The 8,438-nt window shown below is 42.7% G+C and overlaps 1 non-coding gene across 1 annotated transcript; it reads left to right on the top strand.

Moving 5' to 3' along the window:
- Positions 1-6,618: 6,618 nt before the first annotated feature.
- Positions 6,619-6,693, top strand: Trnas-cga (transfer RNA serine (anticodon CGA)). The gene has a single exon. It is a non-coding gene; the product is annotated as a tRNA-Ser (tRNA).
- Positions 6,694-8,438: the final 1,745 nt, after the last annotated feature.

Below are 8,438 nucleotides of genomic sequence, written 5' to 3'. Positions count from 1 at the left end.
GCCATGACTTGCGTGATGTATGATGAGACTCTGAGTATGGTAGGTACATTCGAGCAGTTAACGGAGGGTCTGCGTCAGAGACACTGTACGCAAAAAGTGCGAGGTTTTTCAGAGAATATTTGACTGAATTGACACAGAAGGCAAGTAAGCGCATCATACTGAGGCTGTCAGGGGACAGATCACTCGTCGTGTTTTTGCGAAGAATTCTTGTGGAACTGCTACGCAGATTCCTAATGTAAGATCCAGAGCATTTTTCTGCAGCACTGCGTATTGCCATGCATCTCCAGGGGATACATATTGCTACACGAGTACGCACTGATAAGCGAATTTTTGCTGATGAAAAGCAGTATTATGGTTGTGGAAAGAAATGGTATCTGAAGGCGCAGTGCAATCAACTATAATGTTACAGATGTGCGCGTTTTGATCACAAGGCAAACGAGTAAGGGAATAAGAAGCAGAGTGAAGAAAATAATCAACGATAAACATTAAACATGTGCCAGAAGCCATTATTATGGACCAAGGCCGTAATTTTTGCCGTAATGAAACAGCAATGTCGCACATTAAAAATGTGCACATTATAAACGTACCAGCCCATTCCAAACGAGTCCACCGTATGTCAACCAAAATGTTAAGCCATTACGTGAATTCACAGCATTTAGAGTGGGATATTTATTTCACTTTTGTCGTCTGTGCATACAATTCAAAAGTTCATACTGGAACTGGGTCCTCGACGTACGAGGTAGTGTATGGGCGGAAAATGCCCTCACCTTTTGATGTATTTCAATCTAAACTGAGTCCACAGAGTGAACCAGTGGAGAATGTGGGTATAGGTAGCTAATACGTGTGCCCCAAAGATTAAAACGAAAAAAAATCCTATTTTATATATAAATAGAATCGAACTGTTTAAAGGTGAGACTGATGCATTGCCACAAATTCCTTCAAGCGTTACGGAAGAAGAAGAAATACAAAGGATGCAGGCACATCAGAGAAACGTACCTTATGCATTTAGATCTAGATCTAAATAGAGTAAGTTCAAGAATACAATGCACATATTGCATTTGTTGTTACTTAGGTTAGTCTTAATTTTCTTTGTTTGTCATGTTCGGTGTTTTTCTACTTGAGTAAAGGAGGGAATGACTGATGGCGTTTCCCTTTCCCTCAAGTGGCGTGCCAAGATACTGGGCAAGAGAGTTTTTCTGATCATGGCACTACAATATTGCTGCAGAGGAGATGTGATACGGAATCAGCCGCTATGAAATGGAATTTTATTTGCTAGTCAATCAGATATTCTACTAATGAGTCGCAGATGGACAGTCGCTTTTGTATTTAACGTTTTTGAAGTAAGGAGTGATGTACGAAGACTGCAAGATAGGTTTACAGCTTTACAAAATCGAGTAGAAAGAGAAGGGTTATTGGAACACATGTTGAACAAGTACCAGGAATTAAAACTTTCGCTTGAGGAAGTGAGGACTCAGTTGCAGCAGATAACAGAAATTGTAATATGAACGTTAACACATAAAAAACGTGATCGGTTAGATGCAGGAGGAAAACTGATTAATACTGTGTTTGGAACAGCGGATAACGAAGATATCAAGAGTGTAAACAGTACAATTGGGAAATAGAAACAAATACAATATGATGAAGTATTATGAGTTTCTAGACGGAGAGATGCTCATACCGTCTAGTCTGTAGTAGATTCCAAAGACTGTATTAGAGAAAATGTTATTATTTGTCCAACAAGGGTGATGCAGAGGAACAACAAATTACGTGAAGAACAGTTGTTTTTTGGGAAAATAGAAGCATGGACTGAGATAAAATTTCACAGAATTGGAGACCATTGGCTTTATTCCATATTTGCACAAGAAATAGTAATTATCAGTTAACGTGGAAACGGTAAATCCAAAAGGATAATGAGATTAGAATTACAGGTCAATGAATTGTTGATTACTGGAAATAGGTGTGAGATAGCAGGAAAACAATTTCACCTTCCAGTCACCATCATGGGGAAACAATGATTAACTTGTCTCGACCAACATTGTGTTGGTTCGAGGAACCACCACATATCTTATCTAATCAAAAGCTAACTATTATTAACGATGCCATCGATTCAGCTTTGCTACAATCAATAGACGATTTTTTTTTTAGTCATTAGTCTTCTGACTGGCTTGATGCGGTCTGCCCTGAACTGCTCTCTTGCAAAAATCTCTTCATGTCAGAGTATCACGTGCAACCTACATCCTCAATTACTTGCTCGGTGTATTTCAATCTCTTCCTTCCTCTACAGTTTTTGCCCTCTACAGCTCCCTATAGTGACGTGGATGCTATTCCTTGATGTCTTAACAGATGTCCTATCACCCGGTCCCTTCTCCTTGTCAGTGTTTTCCACACATTCCTTTCCTCGACGATTCTGCGCAAAGCATCCTCATTCCCTACTTTATCAGTCCACCTCATTTTCAACATTCTCTGTAGCACTACATCTCAAATGCTTCGATTCTCTTCTATTCCGGTTTCCTGCAGTACATGTTTCACTATCATACAGTGCTGTGCTCGAAACGTACATTCTCAGAAATTTCTTCCCTACATTAAGGTCTATGTTATATTATGTTATATATTATTAGATTTCTCTTGGCCAGGAATGCCCGTTTTGTCATTACTAGTCTGCTTTTGATGTCCTTCTTGCTCAGTCTGTCATTGGTTATTTTGCTGCGTAGGTAGCAGAATTCCTTAACGTCATCTTCTGACTGTTTTCATTTCTGTTACTTCTCATTACTTTCCTCTTCCTTCAATTTACTGTCAATCGATGTTCTGCATTCATTAGACTGTTCATTCCACTCAGTATGTCTTATGAGTCTTCTTCACTCTCACTCAGTATAGCAATGTCGTCAGCGAATCATGTAACCGATATCCCTTCACCTAGAATTTTAATTCCAGTCTTGAACCTTTCTTTTATTTACATCATTGCTTCTTCGATGTACACATTGGACCATAGGGGCGAAAGACTACATCTCTGTCTTACACCCTTTAGAATCCGGTCACTTCATTCTTGGTCGTCCACTCTTTATTATTCCCTCCTGGCTCTTGTACATAATGTATGTTACCCGTCTCCCCCTATAGCTTACCCCGATTTTTCTCAGGATTTCGAGCATCTTGCATCAGTTTACATTGTCAAATGCTATTTCCAAGTTGACAAATCCTATGAACGTGTCTTGATTTCTCTTTAGTCGTGTTTCCATTATCAACCACAGCGTGAGAACTGTCTTTGGCGCCTTTACCTTTCCTGAAGCCAAACTGATCGTCATCTAACGCCCACTCAATTTACTGTTCCATTCTTCTGTATCTTATTCTTGTAAGAATCTTGGATGCATGAGCTGTTAAGCTGATTGTGCGGTAATTCTCGCACTTGTCAGGTCCTGCAGTCTTCGGAATTGTATGGATGATATTTTTCCGAAAGTCAGATGGTATTTTGACTGATTCATAAATTCTATACACCAACGTGAATAGTTGTTTTATTGCCACTTCCCAAACACTTTAAGAATTATGACGGAATGCTATGCATCCCTTCTGCCTTATTTGACCTTAATTCCTCCAAGGCTGTCTTAAATCCTAATTCTGTTACTAGATCCCCTATATCTTCTAAATCGATTCCTGTTTCTTCTTCTTATATTATGTATTATATACATACGACAAATCTTGCCCCTCATAGAGGTCTTCAGTTTCCACGTACCCGTTCCTCACCGCATTTAACACTGGAATCCCCGTTGCACTCTAAACGTTACCACCCTTGCTTTTAATTTCACAGAATGTTGTTTCGACTTTCCTGTACGCTGAGTCAGTCCTTTCGATAACCATTCCTTTTTTGATTTCTTCACATTTTTCATGCAGCCATTTCGTCTTAGCTTTCCTGTACTTCCTATTTATTTCATTCCTCAGCGACTTACATTTCTGTATTCCTGAGTTTCCCTGAACATTTTTGTACTTCCTTCATTCATCACTCAACTGAAGTATTTCTTCTGTACCCTTGGTTTCTTCGCAGTTACCGTCTTTGGCCCTATGTGTTCCTTCCCAACTTCGTGATTACCTTCCTTAGAGACGTCCATTCCTCTTCAACTGTACTGCCTACAGAGCTATTCCTCACTGCCGCGTCTATAGCCTTAGAGAACTTCAAGCGTGCCTTGTCATTCCTTAGTACTTCTGTAGCCCGCTTATTTGCGTAATGATTCTTCCCAACTAATCTCTTAAGCTTCAACCTACACTTGATCGGTACTACATTGTGATCTGAGTCTATATCTGCTCCTGCCTGCGCCTTAGAATCCAGTATCTGATTTAGGAATCTCTGTCTGACCATGATGTGATATAATTGAAATCTACCCGTATCACCCGGCCTTTTCCAAGTGTATCTCCTCTTCTGTGATTCCTGAATAGAGTATTCGCTGTTAGTACCTGAAATTTGCTACAGAAGTAAATTATAGTCGTTCTCCTCTCTCGTTCCTTGTCCCAAGCCCATATCCTCCCATAACCTTTTCTTCTGCTCCTTCCGCTACAACTGCATCCCAGCCCGACGAATTTATAACTTTAGACAAAAGACAAATTTCAGTCAATCAACACATGAAACAACATCATAAGAAGCATGGACGAAACACGGGTTATCAACCACAAGCATGATCTTGGTTCTAGTATTTATTTGTGCAACTTACTTTCGTAAAAAGTATAAGATATCTCGTGCAAATGAGGCAACCAGTCACCAGATACCTGCTGAGTGGATACGTACAAGTAATAAGTGCCAGAATGAGAATTTTCACTCTGCAGCGGAGTGTGCGCTGATATGAAACTTCCTGGCAGATTAAAACTGTGTGCCCGACCGAGACTCGAACTCGGGACCTTTGCCTTTCGCGGGCAAGTGCTCTACCAACTGAGCTACCGAAGCACGACTCACGTCCGGTACTCACAGCTTTACTTCTGCCAGTACCTCGTCTCCTACCTTCCAAACTTTACAGAAGCTCTCCTGCGAACCTTGCAGAACTAGCACTCCTGAAAGAAAGGATATTGCGGAGACATGGCTTAGCCACAGCCTGGGGGATGTTTCCAGAATGAGAATTTTCACTCTGCAGCGGAGTGTGCGCTGATATGAAACTTCCTGGCAGATTAAAACTGTGTGCCCGACCGAGACTCGAACTCGGGACCTTTGCCTTTCGCGGGCAAGTGCTCTACCAACTGAGCTACCGAAGCACGACTCACGTCCGGTACTCACAGCTTTACTTCTGCCAGTACCTCGTCTCCTACCTTCCAAACTTTACAGAAGCTCTCCTGCGAACCTTGCAGAACTAGCACTCCTGAAAGAAAGGATATTGCGGAGACATGGCTTAGCCACAGCCTGGGGGATGTTTCCAGAATGAGAATTTTCACTCTGCAGCGGAGTGTGCGCTGATATGAAACTTCCTGGCAGATTAAAACTGTGTACCCGACCGAGACTCGAACTCGGGACCTTTGCCTTTCGCGGGCAAGTGCTCTACCAACTGAGCTACCGAAGCACGACTCACGTCCGGTACTCACAGCTTTACCTCTGCCAGTACCTCGTCTCCTACCTTCCAAACTTTACAGAAGCTCTCCTGCGAACCTTGCAGAACTAGCACTCCTGAAAGAAAGGATATTGCGGAGACATGGCTTAGCCACAGCCTGGGGGATGTTTCCAGAATGAGAATTTTCACTCTGCAGCGGAGTGTGCGCTGATATGAAACTTCCTGGCAGATTAAAACTGTGTGCCCGACCGAGACTCGAACTCGGGACCTTTGCCTTTCGCGGGCAAGTGCTCTACCAACTGAGCTACCGAAGCACGACTCACGTCCGGTACTCACAGCTTTACTTCTGCCCAGGCTGTGGCTAAGCCATGTCTCCGCAATATCCTTTCTTTCAGGAGTGCTAGTTCTGCAAGGTTCGCAGGAGAGCTTCTGTAAAGTTTGGAAGGTAGGAGACGAGGTACTGGCAGAAGTAAAGCTGTGAGTACCGGACGTGAGTCGTGCTTCGGTAGCTCAGTTGGTAGAGCACTTGCCCGCGAAAGGCAAAGGTCCCGAGTTCGAGTCTCGGTCGGGCACACAGTTTTAATCTGCCAGGAAGTTTCATATCAGCGCACACTCCGCTGCAGAGTGAAAATTCTCATTCTGGAAACATCCCCCAGGCTGTGGCTAAGCCATGTCTCCGCAATATCCTTTCTTTCAGGAGTGCTAGTTCTGCAAGGTTCGCAGGAGAGCTTCTGTAAAGTTTGGAAGGTAGGAGACGAGGTACTGGCAGAAGTAAAGCTGTGAGTACCGGACGTGAGTCGTGCTTCGGTAGCTCAGTTGGTAGAGCACTTGCCCGCGAAAGGCAAAGGTCCCGAGTTCGAGTCTCGGTCGGGCACACAGTTTTAATCTGCCAGGAAGTTTCATATCAGCGCACACTCCGCTGCAGAGTGAAAATTCTCATTCTGGAAACATCCCCCAGGCTGTGGCTAAGCCATGTCTCCGCAATATCCTTTCTTTCAGGAGTGCTAGTTCTGCAAGGTTCGCAGGAGAGCTTCTGTAAAGTTTGGAAGGTAGGAGACGAGGTACTGGCAGAAGTAAAGCTGTGAGTACCGGACGTGAGTCGTGCTTCGGTAGCTCAGTTGGTAGAGCACTTGCCCCCGAAAGGCAAAGGTCCCGAGTTCGAGTCTCGGTCGGGCACACAGTTTTAATCTGCCAGGAAGTTTCAAGTAATAAGTGGTTCAAAAATAAAATGTAAGTAACGCGGTTAACCAGGGCAGTCTGAAAAAGATCGTTAATTAAGCTAATTAAGATTCAAGACTGGTTGATTAGCAACACAGGAAGCAGTAGTAGCCTAATTTTTTAAAATATGAGACAGGTATCGACTAAGTAATAGTGAGTAAAACAGGAAAAATTCAGGACGATTTTTGTTAAAGAGGAGGGATCTGTTACAGCACAGACTATTAAGGGATTGAAAATTAGAATTTTTTTAAAAAACTAATTGACATTGCCACAGGGAAAGTGCGGTCCCGCCAGAGGCAGAGACAGAACCACGAAACAAGTGGTACATCGCAAGTGGGTCAGGCATCCGCACGATACAACACCGCGCCAAGGAAGAGGGAGGATGAGCTCAGCAAATTGCATGGGACGCAAAACCAATGGTAACGTGACAGGCATATTCGTTAGTTCGTTAGAGATGTAGAAATACACTATACCTATTTCGTAAGAAACAGTATCAGGGAACCCGCTCAGCAGTAAGTAGCCTGCTATGCGAATATAGCACGTTAAGGAGGCATGCGATCATTACGTCATAGCCTCACGTTAGCTCCCTTTAAATACGCCAGCTCTCAAGGAGTTGATAGTTGGAATCGATGGCGTTCACAGTAATACCACTGGATTCCATGATTACGGTGTTGTAGTGAATCTATGTCCTAGGTACTCCAGAACAGTCTACAAACTAGCCGAAGTTGTACGTGAGATGTGGGTCTTCGCCTGCTGAACTTCGTACTGTTCGCCTCCTACCGATGCTGATGGAGAACACCACATCGCGGAGTGCTGAGAACAGTGCGGTCCACGTTCCTGTTCAGTGGTTAGGCGCCCGCGACTGCTGAAACTTACCTGGGTGGTAGGAAGGAGATCGACCGACCATACGACCGCTGAAGTAAACAGCTACTGCAGAACTCGAAAACCACAATTACTACTTCATCGATCAATACGCAGTCTCGAACAGGGAACGCCGTTGCGTGCTGTATCTTACTGACGGCAAGTAAGTAAACCGCTGGCCTATAGAAGGCTCGTGCGTGAGCTGATGATGCGGGACCTCATTCGAATGAGCGTCTGTCTTTTGAGGGACACACGAATGATGAATGAGAATATGGAATAAAAAGGACATAAACGTCGTTAAATAATAATGCATAGAAAATAATAATGACAATTGACATATATTTTCGTCACTAATACCCGTAAGTTATGCTAACCTAAAGGAACTCTTGAACGTTTAGTGGCTTAAAAGAGGAACATCAGATGCAGGTATCTGATCTGCTGCCAATGTCCATTGAAAAAACCTTAAAACTACAAAAAAAGCTTTAAGAACTTTAAAATTCTAAAAATCATTGTTTCGTAAAAACAATTTAAAAATTCTTCAAATTGTTTTTTTGAGAGTACAAGTATTTTAACTTTCTCATGTAAAACTGTTTAATACCCTTTCAATTTTTTAAAAAATGTATTAAAATAATTTTAGAAACTTCTCATGTTGCAGGGTTGTTATTCGTTCTGGAATTACTGCTCACCTGAGGATGTGGCTATTAGTGCCATGAAACCGGTACTAACCTAAGAATAAAGGAGTTAGTACAGCTTGAAAGGTCTCTGTTGGATTCCTTTCATGTCAATTTCTTAAATCTGTTGTCATTTACGGCATAAATTCCTCTTCTAAATTTACTGTGGTGT

This window comes from Schistocerca cancellata, chromosome 9 (genome assembly GCF_023864275.1).
Source record: "Schistocerca cancellata isolate TAMUIC-IGC-003103 chromosome 9, iqSchCanc2.1, whole genome shotgun sequence".
Lineage (NCBI taxonomy): Eukaryota > Metazoa > Arthropoda > Insecta > Orthoptera > Acrididae > Schistocerca > Schistocerca cancellata.
This window is presented reverse-complemented; position numbering and strand designations above follow the sequence as displayed.